Raw genomic sequence first — 17,597 nt, forward strand, 5'->3', positions numbered from 1 at the left:
GTTTGGTCGTGTACTCTCACAATCAACTTCGGCTTGTATAGAAAGGGTTAATAGGAAAAATTGATACAATATTCAATAATAACATTTATATGCTATGGTATGTCATTATGAGACTCGATCTGGTGTATGAACATTTTTCGTTTTATAGTAAGATTCATATAAACACACATAGTAAATAGTGCAGACACCAGTAGTAGTTTCTTATTTTGACGACGCCCGCGTGGCGCAGTGGTTAGAGCGCCTGCTAGAGTCGCGGAGTAAGGAGTTGATCCTTATGTCGCGGGTTCGAATCCCACTGCTGGACGTGGAGACCGGTCCTTCGGATGAGACCATATAAACCGAGGTCCCGTGTCGCAGTAGGTGCTGGCACGAAAAAGATCCCTCACTGCTCAACGGTCCTAAGTGCCTAGTATGGGTAAAATTTGTAGCTCTCCACCGGCAAGTGGTGGCGTGTCTATATGAGTAAAAATTTCTCGAGAAGGACAGCAAACAATCAATCAATCAATCTCATTTTGACGAAGGAATCCTCTGAATCTTAGCTTGTTAATAATTTTGATAAAACACTATAGTATTTCATCTGTCTCACACTTCTGTAATTTGGCAAAATAGATTTATTAAACATTTTAAAAAGATTAATTTCAAAGGCAGTGCATTTTACGGTGCATTTGTAGACTATATTCCAAATCGTTCTTCTCAGCTTGGTTCTGTAAAAGACGTACATGTAATAATGGATGTTTTGCCCATTGGTGGATACAATTCAGTTCAAAATCCCTCGATCACCCTCATGATAATGCTCTAAAACTTAGATTTTTCCAAAAATGACATATTTTAAAAATAGAATATAAACAATTTTAGCATATACTGGGGGATAGAAATTGGACTAAAAGGTTTTTGATCTCGACAGACTTATTAAGGATTGCTAGTCATTCACCCATGAAGAGTGATCTGTCTTGTCCAAGTATCGGCAGACCTTAATACTATTCAATTATCACACAAACAGAACACCAGGGTCTTGCAGGCCAGTTGCATTCAAAGAATATAACAAGAAAGTTAAATCCATTTTAAACGAAAATTTTACCCGTTGGTTTGGAGGCGTGACCATTGATGTGCTGGGGCCTGTCGTTGTTTGGTTTGGCGGCCTATCCATTGTTTTGCCAGAGACACTAATAGCATTGACCCTGGAATTACCGCCGTGCCCAATATACGCCAAAATAAAATCCTTAAAAATAATTTTATATATATATATATATATATATATATATATATATATATATATATATATATATATATATATATATATATATATATATATATATATATATATATATATATATATATATACTCAAATGTTTTCTTTGTATGTCGGTGAGGTACACAGATTAATCCTTTTTTTTTCTTTTTTTAAATAAAATTTCAGCCTCCGGTTACGCATGGTGGATCGGAGGAACAGATGCAAAATCAGAGGACACGTACTACTGGGAACACACTTATGATGTAATGAACTTCTCAAACTGGGATGATGGTCAACCCAATGGGGCCCAAGATGAAAACTGCGCAGTAATGCTTTACTGGGGCGGTTGGCAGGACTATCCATGTAGTTCAATTTTTTACTATATTTGTGAAAAATAAATAAGAACTTTGGTTATGAAGGTCGTAAAGTAAGGGGTTTAGAATTCTAATTTAAATGTACATGTGTTTTTTCTAAGGAGGAAGTCTAACACTTTCTTTTTAATATTATACCTAGTTAAAGCATTTAAAAAGTGATGAAAATTTCGATTTTGATGCAGAAAACAACTGTGGATAAATAACAACTGTTCTTTGTTCATGTGCAAATAACGCTTCCTGGGAGTTTTCCTTATGATTACTGGTTACCTATTAAATCTTTTCTTTTTTCCGAAATATTTTTTCCCATATTTTATAATTTACTTCATTGGTTCATTTTTGTGAAGTAATCTTTTGAATAATTCAAAAGAAAATTTATATATAGAATTGTGATATGACGAATCATGCAGTAATTTAAAAGTGTAATTATTTTTGTTATATTTCATTCAGTTTATGTTGCTCATGCAGTGTTATAAAATCTGAACAAGCTTTTATAATTTAACGAGGAAATTCAGAATAAGAAATATTTCGATATGTGCCTAGATTAATGGAAAGGATTTAATAACTTTTATACGCTTTAAAAACAGCACAAAATATGATACATTTTCCATATCTTATACAGCACCAAACACAAATTACAGCACAAGGACCTTTTGTTCAAAAAATGTATCTAAATCAAAATGAACTGGATATGATTGATTATTAATTGTATGTTGTTTTGCGTTCCATTCGAGAACTTTCACTCAGATATAGGCGTCACCATATGCTGTTGAAGGGCTTCAAATTTAGATCAGTGCTATGCTTGGCACTCAGGACCTCTGAGCATTGAGGTACCTTTAACTTTCGGACTGTGCACTATGAGGGGAAAAATTATTATGATATATCATGATGTTTCAGAAAAATTTTCGATATCATGATGTATCTCGTCCTCTTTTTACATCTGCTATTTTTATTAATTTTATTATTATTTATTCATTACAAGGAAGTTAAATTTAAGATTTCAGCTTTTCTTTTGCAAAAATCTGATTCTAAGAGTCTTTTTAAAACCATAAAGCAAAATGAATATAAAGCTTTTATTTTTTAATTTCTAGAAAAAATTGTGTGTTCTTCTGGATTTTAATTGAGTTTTGCCATTTTGTTAACGCAAATACACTAATTTTCAGACTAAAACCTGCGCATTATTACTTCCGGAAACTATGGGAAAAAAGCATCTATGCATCATTTTACGTATCGATGTATCATATCGAACCTCTCTGTATCACAATCCATCAATGAATCGATGTACTATTACACCCAAATTTATCGTGCCAACGCTTAATGTGACACAGGACTTTGGTTTTTAAGATCTCACCCGAAAGATCCAAGACTTTTACTTCTAATGCTGGGCTCTTGGCAAAGGAACAGTCATCCCCGATTATTTGACGCGGTGCTGCGAATAAGATAACTGTGTATGTTAAGTAGGGTTTATACTGTTACATTTATTATTTAAACAGTTTTCCTTTCAGCACACGTCCTTTCACTGTTCCCATGGTTTAAAAAATTGGATCTACAATTAGGAGAAAAAATTCTTTGCACAAATTGTTCAAAACAATAGGTTATTTTTTTTATCTCTCCATTTATAAAAGGGGTGTTTATGGTGGAATATATTTGTCTTGAATTAATTATAACGTTATGAATTCTTGAAGAATATTTTTTTTTTTTTTTGGCTACTTTTACAATATTCATAAAAACGATCAATATATGTGGAAAAACTCTTGCACAATTGAGTCAGAATCTAAGTCATTGATAATGTTACATTGAATTTCCACAGCAATATTTTTGAAGTTGTTGAATATATCTTAAAGAATTGTAATATTTTATATGCATTAATAATTTAATCTATGCCTATTAGTGCTATTGATTGAATAATATACTACATTGAATTCATTGACACGAAAAATAAATTAGAGTCTAAAATCGGTTAAAATCCTGCCCTGTCCTTAAGATCATCTCCACAAATTACAGGAATGTACATGGTTTGATTGTTAATTTTTTTTTCGTGCAATTAAACTTATACATATAGATACTGCTCAAAGTGACACTATGATAGACTTGTATTTGTGGAGGCATCCCTCTATCGTTCCTGATTAATTAACGTGTTCTCATTCCTGAAGTCTCTACTGTAGTTTTGCTACTTAATTTATTCATTGCAATCAAATAGAAGAAAACGTTCTGGTCCTCCTATGCTAGATTGTTTTATGCACACTCTCTATACATATAATCATTATTGAATGATCCTTAACAGTTTTACTCTTGTCGTCAAGGACATAGATCTGTTATTTAAATGATCCCGTCTGAATCAAATTTGCCTAATCACTTGTTTAAAACGTAAGGATAATAATTCATTATTTATTTCATACCTCTGGATTTTTTAAATGATTGCTATGTGTCGTTAATTTTGCCGTGAAAAAATAATCAATAAATATATGACAAAGTCTGCAAGTAAAAAAAAAATCCGCAATTTCTTAACATAATATTTTTTTCTCATGAAACATTCAGACCTTTTCAGAAACAGCTGTCACATTTTTTTTTTACTAACATTAAATATATGTATGTTGTTATATGAGTATGTTTTATTGATATATGTGTAAGATCATATAGATCTGTCACTAGCCATATATCAGCCAGTATGAAAATAGGATTCATATCTATTTATCATCCCTTGAAATGACATGTTACACTTATATGTTGTGTTTTTCTACTAATGCCAACTAAGAAATCGATTTGAATATCATTTTCGTGTATACTCACGCATAGAAATAAATACGGTGAAACTCGCGCTAAAGTGACGTCATAATGAGGCTACAGAGACGTTGATAAAAACATAATGATATAGGGCAGCGAGAAATTCAGAAATTGAAACATTGGGTGTATTTTTTCCGCTTTTAAACATGTAAAATGTAAATATAAGGAATGTTTTTCAATTTTGTGTGAGTTATTGGTGTGTAAACCACACATACTTGTCACGTAGGCATATTTCATGGAAAATATGCCTACGTGCTAGTGTATGTGATTTACTCACCAATAACTCACACAAAACTTTAAAACATTTCTTATAAAACACATTACTGATTTATTTTGTCACACCATTTGGAAAAAAAAAATTAAACAACGACTTACGGTAGATTTATGCAAGATATAACTATTTTACGTTTATTAGAGATGTTTAAGATAAAGCGCTTTATTGTTTTCATCACAGTCTGATTTATTTTGTATCAATAGGTTTATGGTGAAAATCAAATAAAAGAACAAGGTTCACTTAGGGCCTTTTTTGGCCCTGTGAATTTCTGAAAAACCGAAACTGCTTAGTTTTAGTTGACAATGCATTAAATTTCATATAGATATTTGACGATTGCGAATCTACCAAAAATGACGTAATTTTCTGGCTAGTCAATGCATTATGACGTCATGAAATGCGTCATTTTCCTCATATCCTGAACAATTCTACAAAAACAGCCAATTTTTAAAGCTATTTTTCGAAAATTAATATAGAGCGCAGTCTCTGATCTAAAATATGCAATTATTTACTGATAGAACCGTTTCTGAGGATTACAAAACTTGTTTTATTTTTTAGATCAGTGAATGTGCTCATATTATTTTTCTTCTCTGAAAGTACTTAAATATACCTGTTTTCCTTAAAATTCAAGAACTTTGCAATTCCATAAAGCTTGTTTTCCAAGACCTGGACTTTAATGAGAAAAATTTTAATAGGAAATGAAAGCACTAAGTCTCTACTTTATCAAGATGTTTAAAATGGAACATAAGGTGTTAGTCAATAAATTGGTATATCCACAGGGCCATTTTATGCATAAAGTGAACCTAACTCTTTTTAGATTTATATAAATAGAATATATAATTGTTTCCTTTATCTTGAATTTTTTATTGTAATTTACATACATGTACTTTTTTTCACGAGATGGATATAGATGATTGATATGTTGTTGTTATACGTGGTTTGCAAGAATTTTCAACTTAAGGGACGTCACCAAATACTGATCATGATGAACAGCTTTAAATTCGAAGCTAAACTCGGCATTTTGGGATATTGAGCAGTGAGATTTCTTTATCGTACCAATGCTTACCATTACATGGGACGTTTTTAAGGTCATATTTGAAAGTCAGGGAATGTCTTAATTTTTAAGTGTTTTGAAGAATTTTCAACTTAAGGGACGTTACCAAATATTGATCATGATGAAGAGCTTTAAATTCGAACCTAAACTCGGCATTTTGGGATACTGAGCAGTGAGAGCTCTTTATCTTACCAATGCTTACCCTGACATGAGACGGTTTTTAAGGTCATATTTCAGTCACGAAATGTCTTAACTTTGAAGCGTCACCGGGAACTCGAGGCTCTCGATCACGAAGCAAGCGCCCATCCACTAAGCTACCGTGACTGATAGATCAATATAATCATCAAATATATACAATGCATAAAATTCATTGCTAATTAATTTGTTGAATTGTTAGAATGGAAATTTTTGATCTAAATTACTACGTAAATAAAATAGAAATTTCTTGTTCAGATGACATTTATTAAAGTGGATGGATTCTGGATTCCGGATTGACCTATTATTTGTAAAGAGCATAAATACATTTTTTTTGGAATTGTTAATTGAAAATCTTTCATCTTAATTACCAATTAAATGAAAATTGAAATTCTTGCTACAAGTGAAATCGATATTTATTTCAATTCAAGTTTATATAAGCTGGAAATTGGATGACCCATTATGTATTAACAGTGTTTTACGTTAAAAAATGATTATATGATTATGTGATTTGGTCTGAAATCTTTATGTCAATCTTTTATTACTTGCAATATACTTGATATCTCTCATCAGCATCTGTGTGTATCATCACCTTCGGTTACAAGAAGTCACATGTAAATATTGCTAAACTTTATCCTTAGAGACCTGACAAAATTTTATCTTGCTCTTTACAAAATTAATTAAGGAACAGGTCGATTGTGGTAGTATATAATTTTTTTTTCATGTGCAAGTGAGGTTTTAATATACATTTCAATAAAACCATATCTTTTTAAATTGCGTATAACTTTTTTTTTTAAAAATCAAATATTTATGAAAATTCAAAAAGTCATCTGTGAAAACAATTTTGTGGACAATATTATAGGTGAAGCAATAACAATACGTCCCCCGGCTACTTTCGGAGGTGACATGTACATAATGACGTAATGATCGTATAACTCGAATTTACTTTGGTATTCACAGACACTGGACGTAACATTTTTCTTAAATAAAGAGTATAACCCCTACATAATAGATCACATTTATTATTTTATGCTAGATTTTTATGTTAATATTTATTATATTATGTTATGATTTTTGATATAAGGAAAATATGTGAAGTCAGATGCATGCCTATTACTACGGATTAGGTTACATGTATCGAATCATAGAAAACTCTTCTAAGAGTCTTTCCAAGCTAACGTTTATAGATTACATTGATAAAAAAAAATCATACACTACCCGAGGATGCTCCCATATAAATATGACTGATCGTGGCTTTGAAGTTCTTGAGAAGTTTTTTTTTAAAAGATTTTTTTTTATTCTATGTTATACCCATGTAAAACCTTGTCTCCCATGGTGGCCTCATCCTATCCCCGGGGGTCATGATTTAATAAAACTTGAATTTACACTACCTGAGGATGCGTCCATGTAAATTATAACTAATCATGACTTTTCACTTCCTGGGAATAAAATTTTGAAAGAACTTTCTATGTATTCCTATGTAAGATGGTAGTGGGCCCACCTACCCCGGGGGTCATGATTTGAACAAACTTGAATCTAAACTATTTAAGGAAGCTTACATATCAATATATCAATCCTTTGTAAGATTTTGTTCGTCCAAAGTGGTCCTTACCTAATCTACAAGGTCATGATTTGGTAAAAACACTACACGAGGATGCTCCAATATAAATATGACTAATCATGACTTTTCTGTTCCTATGAAAAAGATTTTTAAAAATTGTGTTCCTGTATAAAACCTACCAAAGGGGGTAATGATTTGAACACACTTGAATCAAAATCGAGTCTTCGGTACCGGAGGATGCTTCCATAGAATATGACTGATCATGGGTTTTCTATTCTTAAGAAGATTTTTAAAGAGTTCTTTCCTGTATGTATACATACCCACGTTAAACTTTGTTCACCCATTGCGACCCCACCTTACTTTCTGGTCAAGATTTGAAAAAAAAAAATTATTACATTTCAAAGAGTGAAATACTTTTATTTCTTTATATAAAAGTGATATTTTCTCACCGTGTGAAAGAATACTGGAGTGATATTCTCTCACAGTGTGATATCAAAGTAAGATGGAGATAGTAGCAAAACAATCTTGATAGAAAGACTAAAACTGCCATTTTCTTCCTAAATATGTTGCTAACATCCATGTTATAATGTTTTCAATCTCACAACTGCTAAGCTATGACATCTTAGCTGTTCAATTATGACGTCATAGCCTATACACTGTATTGAGAAAAGAAGGAGGCAAAGGGAAAATCAAAGAAAATGTAATAAACAGAAAATTCAATGTTTTATAGTTGGATATGGAATTAATTTCACTCGTGAGGCATTTTTTGTTTTTCACTCGTGCTTGGCACTCGTAAAAATATATAAAAAAAAAAATTTCCCATTCGTGAAATAAATTCGATATCCAACTACAAAACATTGAATATCATCTATATATACTATGTCAAAAAGCATTCATATAAGTTTCATCTTTTTAGACCGAGTTGCCCTTATTTGAACAAAGTTGAATCCCCATATACCCAAGAATATGCCAAGTTTGGTTGAAACCGGCCCAGTGATTCTGAAGAAGAAGCTGAAATTGAAAAAAAGTATACGAGGACGACGACGAAAAAGACCGACAACGGAGAAATTTTGATAAAAAAAGCTCACATGAGTTTTCTGCTCAGGCGAATATAAACTCCTTAGCTTATTTAAAATAGAATATGAATTCATCAAACAACATCCTGTTATTAAGTAAAAATTAAGGAGAAAATATTTGCTTTCAGTGGCAATAAGTGGCGAATCCAGGATTTCCAGTCTATGGGGAAAGGGGAACTTTTAAAAATAATTAATGAAAACAGAAACCCATCATACTGACTTAAAATGAGTTTAATAGCGCCAGTTTTACCAGACCTCTTAATTTTTCGAGGACACGGGCTGGGTGTCTAACCCCCCCCCTCCCCCCAAATGCTTTACTGGCAATAGCCCCAATATATGATAGATAAAGACCTTTACTCTGAAGTTAAGAAATTAATACTGTAGAAGTATTTTTTAACGTTGAAACATTAATTTACGCTATGTACGCGATCACATGGTCTAAGAAATCCGCAAAATTTTCTACCCGTCTAAGCAGGAATTGTGGTTCCACGCAATTATGATCCCATGAAAAAAGGTTACGTTTACAGTATTATTACAGTGTTATGGACGTTATCCGTATGTTGATAATTGCTAGATCATACAGTACGATATTTACAATGTAGTACACCGTAATTTATAGGATGACTGTAAATATGTATTTCATTGTGCAAGATAAGTTAAATGATATCAATGTTCCAGAAAGAAATCTTTTACTTCCCGAGAAATGAATGACATTGAAATAATTGAACATCTGTTCATTGTTTCAGGAACAGTTGTTTAAAAAATACAAATACCCCGAGCTCTTGATGAAGAAACCTTGCCCTCCAGCAACATTGCTTGACGGATGTTATATTTAAAAAATATTGACTGCGTAGAATTTATGCGCACATGGTTCACAGTTATATGTAATTGTATAAAACAATCATTTTAATATACTTAATAAAACTGCATTAAGTTAAATGTAACATTGAAAAATTCCACCCAAGGAAAACCAATATCAATCGAAGTTGTGCCTCCCTATAATACCCTCAACCTAGTCCGAAACATCTGACGTTTTCCTGGCTTTTTTCACGATTTCGATATTTTACATGCCAGGAAAACGTCAGAACCGGCGCCATTACGAAAACTGGGAATTCGCCGCCTCTAACCAGAGGCGGCATTCTCGGGTTGTTTTCGATACTTACAAAGCGAATGAAATGTCAAACTCAGAACTTATCAATAGTACAATGCTTTTAGTGCTGACCAACATCGTTTTTATGGTGTGATTATAAATATACAGTCCGATGAAAACATTTTATCTGAATGTCGAGATTTGTTTTCATTTCGTGCATTTTAAAATCTTTAAGTCCTGTATCGAAATGATGAGTGATGTTTTCTTTTCATCGATATTGGTGAGTACTAGAAGCATTGTGCTATTGATAAATTGTAAAATCGGCATTTAATTCGGTTCCCACGTATCGAAAATCAATTCCAATTGGAGACGGCGAAATTTCCAGTTTTCGTAAGGAGCCTTAATTGGTAAGATAAGCGATGAAAGAACCAGTGAATTTTGCAAAATTAGCTTTAAAAAAATCAGGGATTAGGATTTTAAAGAAGGCAGTGTGTCGAGAAGATCAGTGTGTGGGATATTGTGCATGCGTGTGTATATTTTACCATTTGTCCCAGATAACTCAAAGATATGATAATACATTTGCTTCTCTTTCCAATTGCATGTATTCTTGTAATAATCAATAACATTAGTTCTGGATCTTTTTTTCAAATTTGTATCCTCTGTCCCTGAAGTATTAAGATAGTTAAATCATAAATAGTCTAATTGTAGGTTCTAGAAAGTCCAGTTTATGGGAGTGTCTCCGTTTCTTTTACAATAGAAAAAAACAACAGTCAAAGTTTATATTATTTCTTACAAAGAAAATTGATTTTTTTTTTATATCACTGTCATTTATTTTTCTGGTATGCACGGGTGTTTTCCAAAGTGTGTATGTGACTTTTATTACCGTATGTGTATTTGTCAGTAAAAGTAAATAAAATGCAAAAGGTAGATAACTCATCTAAGCCTTGATATTCTTTATTGATTTGCTAATGGCTTAATATTGCGTTTAATTAGTTAAAAACTTTTATCAATACGGATTTCAATAAATTATACACGAGGTAATAAAAAAAAACGAGATAAGGTAGACATGTTACCCATTTCTTCTATCTTATTCAATTTAGATACAGACTAAATTATTAAGAAACAGTGTTTAAGAAATAAATAAAAGTGACAAAAAAAATTATAATTAGCGTATCTCCTGATGGAATTACATTTTTGTTACATGAAAATTGAATATAGTAGTTACATGTTACTATAAGATGAAGTAATTCATTCAAATAAATGAAGTGTTTTATATGAATTAAAATAAAGTAACTGATGAACAAAATTGTGTTTTAAATTGTGAAAAATTATAAATCGTTTTCATTTTAAAATAATCATTTCCGATTATGACGCCTATGAAGTATCTTAGAAAGTTTTATAATGCACACTTGAAATTTGATTTATAGCAGAAACTGGTAAATTCTAATTAAAAAAAATCAATTTAGAAAAATAAATAAAAATAATAATCATTGTTTATAAAATTGAAAAAATACAAATGAAAAAATAAAATAATTTCTACACATACAAATTAAAATTAATGAGGAAAAATAGGTTCTTTTATATATATATATATATATATATATATATATATATATATATATATATATATATATATATATATATATATATATATATATATATATATATATATATATATATATATATATATATATATAACCAAGCAAATGAATTAGATTCTAATATTTTAAGGTCCATTCTCTGTAATAACTTGAAATTTCATATAGGAAATGTGGCGCGCATAGTCTCAGAATTTCTCCAAATTTCTATGATAAAAGTCTTTGCAATTGATACCATAAACTCAAATTAGACAAAATATGGTTGCTATATGTCATGGTTACCTTGGCAAGATGACCTAAAGTTTGAATAATGGCACTTTTCAACATGTTCAGAGTTTAATAGTTAGCGTTTGCAGCAATGCAAACCAGTGGCAATTACAGATGAAAAAATATGCATAAAAAGCTGGAGTATATTTTGTTTCCTTGGATACCTACCCTTGCGTGTAGATTCCCAAAACTTTTATGATTGATACTAATGAACAATCTCTAAATAGATGCAAGAAGCAGTCACATACTAGTACATGTAAGCTAGGTTTAATATTGCTATAATGTTAACAAAATCGAACATTTTCTATTATTGGTAACCATAACATTTGTGTTATTTTCTTCGTCAAACTTTATCAATATATAATATTCAACTTTAGTTCTTTCATTTAAGTACTATTCAATGTGAGTCAAATAATATGTTTCTTGATTAAAGGGTAACTAAATTTCTTAAGCAGCAAAAATATCACTTGAACTACTGGTATGTTCTTTCCAAGGACACACTGCGAAATAGCAATTAATTCCAATTTTTCTAACATAATTGGTATTACAAGGTCCTAAGGATTTATGTTTTCTTATAATGTTGAATTTCTCTGAATTTCTCTTCTCAAAATAGTAGAATTAGCCAGAACTCAGCAACAGTCATGTTGGCTACACTGTGTTATCATGGCAACCATGAAAGTTTTTATTAGAATAATATTGCCAATACCTAATTACTTAAGGTTATAATTATCAAATATTTTCATTGTTTTTCTTGAGTTGTTGATTGAGTTTAAACATGTAACACCTATCATAGTAAATATTGAGCGTATTTTTCATTATTATTTATTTATTTTTTGCATTTTTCACATTTAAAATATATCCAAAATGTACCCATTGGTTACACCTTACTTAGAGATACGAGTATATTCTAAAAAGTTTCTTTATAGCATAAGTGGCAACAAGATGTTATGTTTTTGTGAGAATGGTTTGTTTGTTTTTCAAAGTTTTCATTAAGGCTCAATAAAGAGCTGGAAATCTCAATTTTTCAATCTTTTCCACCTATTATCATTGCTACCAAGACACATAGCACCCAAATTTTATTTGATATATGTTGCTGGTGTCAAGTTGTAATAATGGACAAAATTTCATAAAAATCGGCGACCCTGCGTGGTAAGTTACAGAGAATATCTCTTAATTAATAATTCTTCGCCCTACTAATTACAGACAATTTGTTGCTTTTAATTATCACTTCAAGAGACAGGAATATTGGTTATATCTTATTCACTTGAATAAATTATGAGCTTATGTTTTACCTCTCTCAGGCAGGTATAATCATTTTACCAGTACTTTTCCAAGAATTAGGATATTTAAAATAATTTGTTTTTCAAAATCGTCTTGTAGGAAAAACATTTTTTCATTTCACTGCTCTTTCAAAAAGCTTGTAAATATGATATTCATAAGAAAAGCATGTGCTTTATATATGCTTATATCCGTTGAGATGCTTGATTTTTGTGTCTCTTCTCTACTTATTGAACAGAAATTTACAAAACAGAAGTTTGATGGCTCAAGCATGACGAGTGTAATAGTGTCCAAGAACTCCAGTAGTGAAATATCATGTGGTATGTACTGTAACGGGATTATGTACTGTGTAACTTTTTTGTTCAGCTTCACTCTGCAGACATGTCTCCTTCTGGACAAATTAGTGACGACGAACCCTAAGTTACCATCCGATGAAACCTGGTTGTATTTTGTCAAAGCAATGGGTAAGGCTTTCTAGTATGTTTCAAAAATATACATGTTCATACCCGGTGTATTTTTGTCATATAGCTTTACAAATTTCAGTAATTCATGGACTCTTCGTAAGAAATTAACACTAAGACTTGAATCTCTACACAATGAAATAATGATCTCACTGCAATAAGCAGGACTTATTTGCTGGAATTCTACAAAACATTTTCCCACTTCAGATCAAGAGAACTTCGTGTAAGTAGCCAAATAACCTTTATTAGACTTGGATTGATATTAAATTATATACCTGAAGATGAAATTGACCTAACACAATATGACAGGAATGATGTTCATTATTCCACACATTCTGGGAATTATCCATTTATATTTTTTCGCGTAAAAAGAAAAAAAATTATATTACACAATTAAACATTGAAGCAATATTTTAAAAATGGAGTTTTTAGTATCTGGAAGTAAACAATATTATAGAATTATTGCTGTTTTTTTTTTTAGGTCAATACGATAATTTAGCCACCAGAAGAGTTCGAAGGTGGCTAAATCATAGTATTGACTGAAAAAAAAAAAAAAAAAAAACCAAAAAAAACAAAAAAACAAAAACAAAAACAAAAAAAAAAAAACAAGATGTGTTTGTGAAACACTGATGCCCCCGTATGGCAACTAATAGCAAAGGTTAAACTTTCTGAATAGCAAATCAAATATGTTGGTACCCAAAGTAAGGTCTTGTCTCGAAAAATAAAACTGTGAAATATGAAGGCCCTAGCAGCAACCATTGAATAGATATGGAAAAGATTAAACTTTTTTCAAAAGTAAGTCAAACATTAAGGTCAAGGTCAAATGGTCAAAATTAATGGTGCCCAAGGAAAGGCCTTCTCCAAAGAAATACACAGGTGTAATATGCAAGCCGAATCACCACTCGTTCAAAAGTTATGACCAAGGTTAATGTTTACCAAGGGTAGGTCAAACTCCAAGGTCAAAGGGTCATACATGTAGTTGTTGGTATCCAAAGAAAGGTCTTGCCACAAGGATTACATGTGTGAAATATGAAAGCCCTAGCACCAACTGTTCAAACGTTATGGCTATGGTAAAAGTTTTTCAAAAGTAGGTCAAATTCCTAGGTCAAGGTCAAAGGGTCAAAGTTGTTGGTGTCCAAAGAAAGGTCTTGTCACAAGGATTATACACGTGTAATATAAAAGCCCTTAGGCTAGGACCAACTGTTCAAAAGTTATGGCCAAGGTTAAAGTTTGGTAAAATTTAAATTTTGCAAAACTAGGTCAAACACCAAGGTCAAGGTCAAAAGGTCAAATATGGTGGTTCCCAAGAAAGGTCTTCTCACAAGGAATTAATACACATGTGAAATATGAAAGCCATAGCTTTAACATATAATGAATATTTTCACACTAAATTTAAAATACAATTGTCGCTCATAAAAAAAGCTGAGAGAAGGGGGCAGGTCCCCTGCATCCCTCCCTTAACAAACCGACCCGAATCATTTCCCTAAATGTTAGTTCACGTGAGTGGAAGTCGGATGCAAGTGAAAAACTTTCCAGAAGTATTTATGGTAAAAATCATTTTTATCAATTTGGAACTTCCCGATCTAGGTATTATTAGTCCAGTGTAGAAAAGATAAATGTTTATGCTCACCTGGAAGGTCACGTGCAGGTGAATATAACATAGTACTTTTTCTTCAATGTTGGATCTAAGCGAATCCGAGAGCCAGGAATTATTCAATGATATGATAATTGTTAACATTTTCTATACTATTTTATGATAACTTTCCCAAACATGCCTTAAAACTTTCTTTTCTACGAAAGCCCGATAGGCTCATTTTTGACAAGATAAAAAAAATAAACTCGTTATAAAGAGTAAGTTATCTCGTTATAAAGAGTAAGTTCTCTCTTTATAACGAGTTAATTATCTCGTTATAACGAGTAAGTTATCTCGTTATAACGAAACTATTATCTCGTTATAACGAGATAATTATCTCGTTATAACGAGTTAGTTATCTCGTTATAACGAGATAATTATCTCGTTATAACGAGTTAGTATCTCGTTATAACGAGTTAGTTATCTCGTTATAACGAGTTAGTTATCTCGTTATAACGAGATAATTATCTCGTTATAACGAGTTAGTATCTCGTTATAACGAGTTAGTTATCTTGTTATAACGAGTTAGTTATCTCGTTATAACGAGTTAGTTATCTCGTTATAACGAGTTAGTTATCTCGTTATAACGAGATAATTATCTCGTTATAACGAGTTAGTATCTTGTTATAACGAGTTAGTTATCTCGTTATAACGAGTTAGTTATCTCGTTATAACGAGATAGTTTTCTCGTTATTTCGAGACTTAATAGCAATATAGGAATAAGAATGGTTGTAGTTTTTAATGCCATTGAATTTTTAGCTAGTCAATATTTGAGATTCACGTCTATTTGGCGGATCCTATGTTTACCACATAGTGACAAAACATCAAATCAGAGTTAACAAAACAAAAAAAAAAAGTTTACAGAGTTTACAAAGCCAGTTCACTTTTATAATCTTTATACTTAGGATTGATCAACAAATAGGCCTAATCTACAAATGTACATGTATATTATCAATACAACATTGAAGCAATGTCGTTAATTATTTTCCTCATCACAATATTTATTATGTATACTTTGCAAGCATATAATTTTTATTTCAAAAAGAGATTGATGATTTTTTGGGGGATGGGGGGGGGGTGGTAATAAATAGAGGATATTCAATGTTTTGTAGTTGATATGGAATTAATTTCACGAGTGGGACAGGATTTTTTTTAATATATTTTCATGAGTGCGAAGCACAAGTGAAAATATCAGAAATCCTGACTCACGATACAATACACATTTCTAGGCATAATTCATGCTTGAAATACACCATAATTAATGCGTATCATATTGTAAACTTTAGATATTAAACGTTCATTCTATACCCAAAAAGGATCACATGTCAAGTGTTTATACTAATGCTGACCTTCACCTTTTATTGTGGCTTCCGTAGAATAAAGAGCTCCAAAAGTTATTTTATTCTACCACATTGATAATAACGCAAAAAATACATATTGTACATGAAATTTCATGCCAAATTGGTAAATTAAAATGTTTCTTTCATTTAATAAACAAAAGAAATATATGAATTATTAAGTGATAAGTATAGTATTAGTTCTTGATATTCATCATATTTATTATTGAGGGGAAGGAGGGATTGATGATAAAAACAACGTGAATTTAGTTTTTTGTCAGACATTGAATTTTGATCTTGCCCATTTAAGACGATAAAATTGAACTGATATTCCTTGTTAGCAAGCAAGGAATTATCAAAATATAAACGTTAAAGCCTAACAAACGGTTTCATATCCACATGATTTATTCGGAATATATAAAATAATGGGATTATTTCTATGCATTTTTATTGCGACAAATATTACGCCAAAATTATCATAATTTTAACAAAGTCAAGAAAGCTTGAACAGGGCAGTTAAATCAGCCAGAGTATAACATTTTTTTTCTGATCTCCTTGTACAAGTTGACAAAATTTTGACGTTATATACATTCCACTTGAAGATGACACTAATTCTATTTTGCAATTTTAAAGTGTAACACAACAACATGAGGCAGTCACAAGTTTCCGTACATTTGTATTCGGTCCTTCCAATAAACAATACTAATCAAAGGCATAACACAAAAAACTAGTATGCTGTTGTTCCATAAAATCTTTATCACGCACACTTCAAACAAATTTGATCTACTCGCTTCTGTATATTTCCCATAAATAATGGTCTATTCTTTACTTAGATATATCAACTCTTTAGATCAATCTCGTTATAAATTATCTCGTTATAACGAGATAACTAACTCGTTATAACGAGATAACGAGATAACTAACTCGTTATAACGCGATAACTAACTCGTTATAACGAGATACTTACTCGTTATTACGAGATAATTATCTCGTTATAACGAGTTAAATATTTTTTTTTGGTTTGTCAAAAATGAGCCTATCCGGCTTTCGTACTTTTCAGAGGCTTTCGTACATTTCAGATCTTTACAATAAGGGAACATTTTATTTTACTGGACCACGTGTATGATATGTAAACCATGTTATCTCTTGATAAAAACGATATCAAGTAAAACGAGAAAAAAAGATTTATGATTAAGCAGTTAAAAATGAAAAGGAAATTTTATAAATATATATATATATATATATATATATATATATATATATATATATATATATATATATATATATATATATATATATATATATATATATATATATATATATATATATATATATATATATATATATATATATATATATATATATATATATATATATATATATATATAGA

The sequence above is a fragment of the Saccostrea echinata genome, unplaced genomic scaffold (genome assembly GCF_033153115.1).
Source record: "Saccostrea echinata isolate AGI-Se365-2 ecotype Australia unplaced genomic scaffold, CSIRO_AGI_Sech_v1 ptg000014l, whole genome shotgun sequence".
NCBI lineage: Eukaryota > Metazoa > Mollusca > Bivalvia > Ostreida > Ostreidae > Saccostrea > Saccostrea echinata.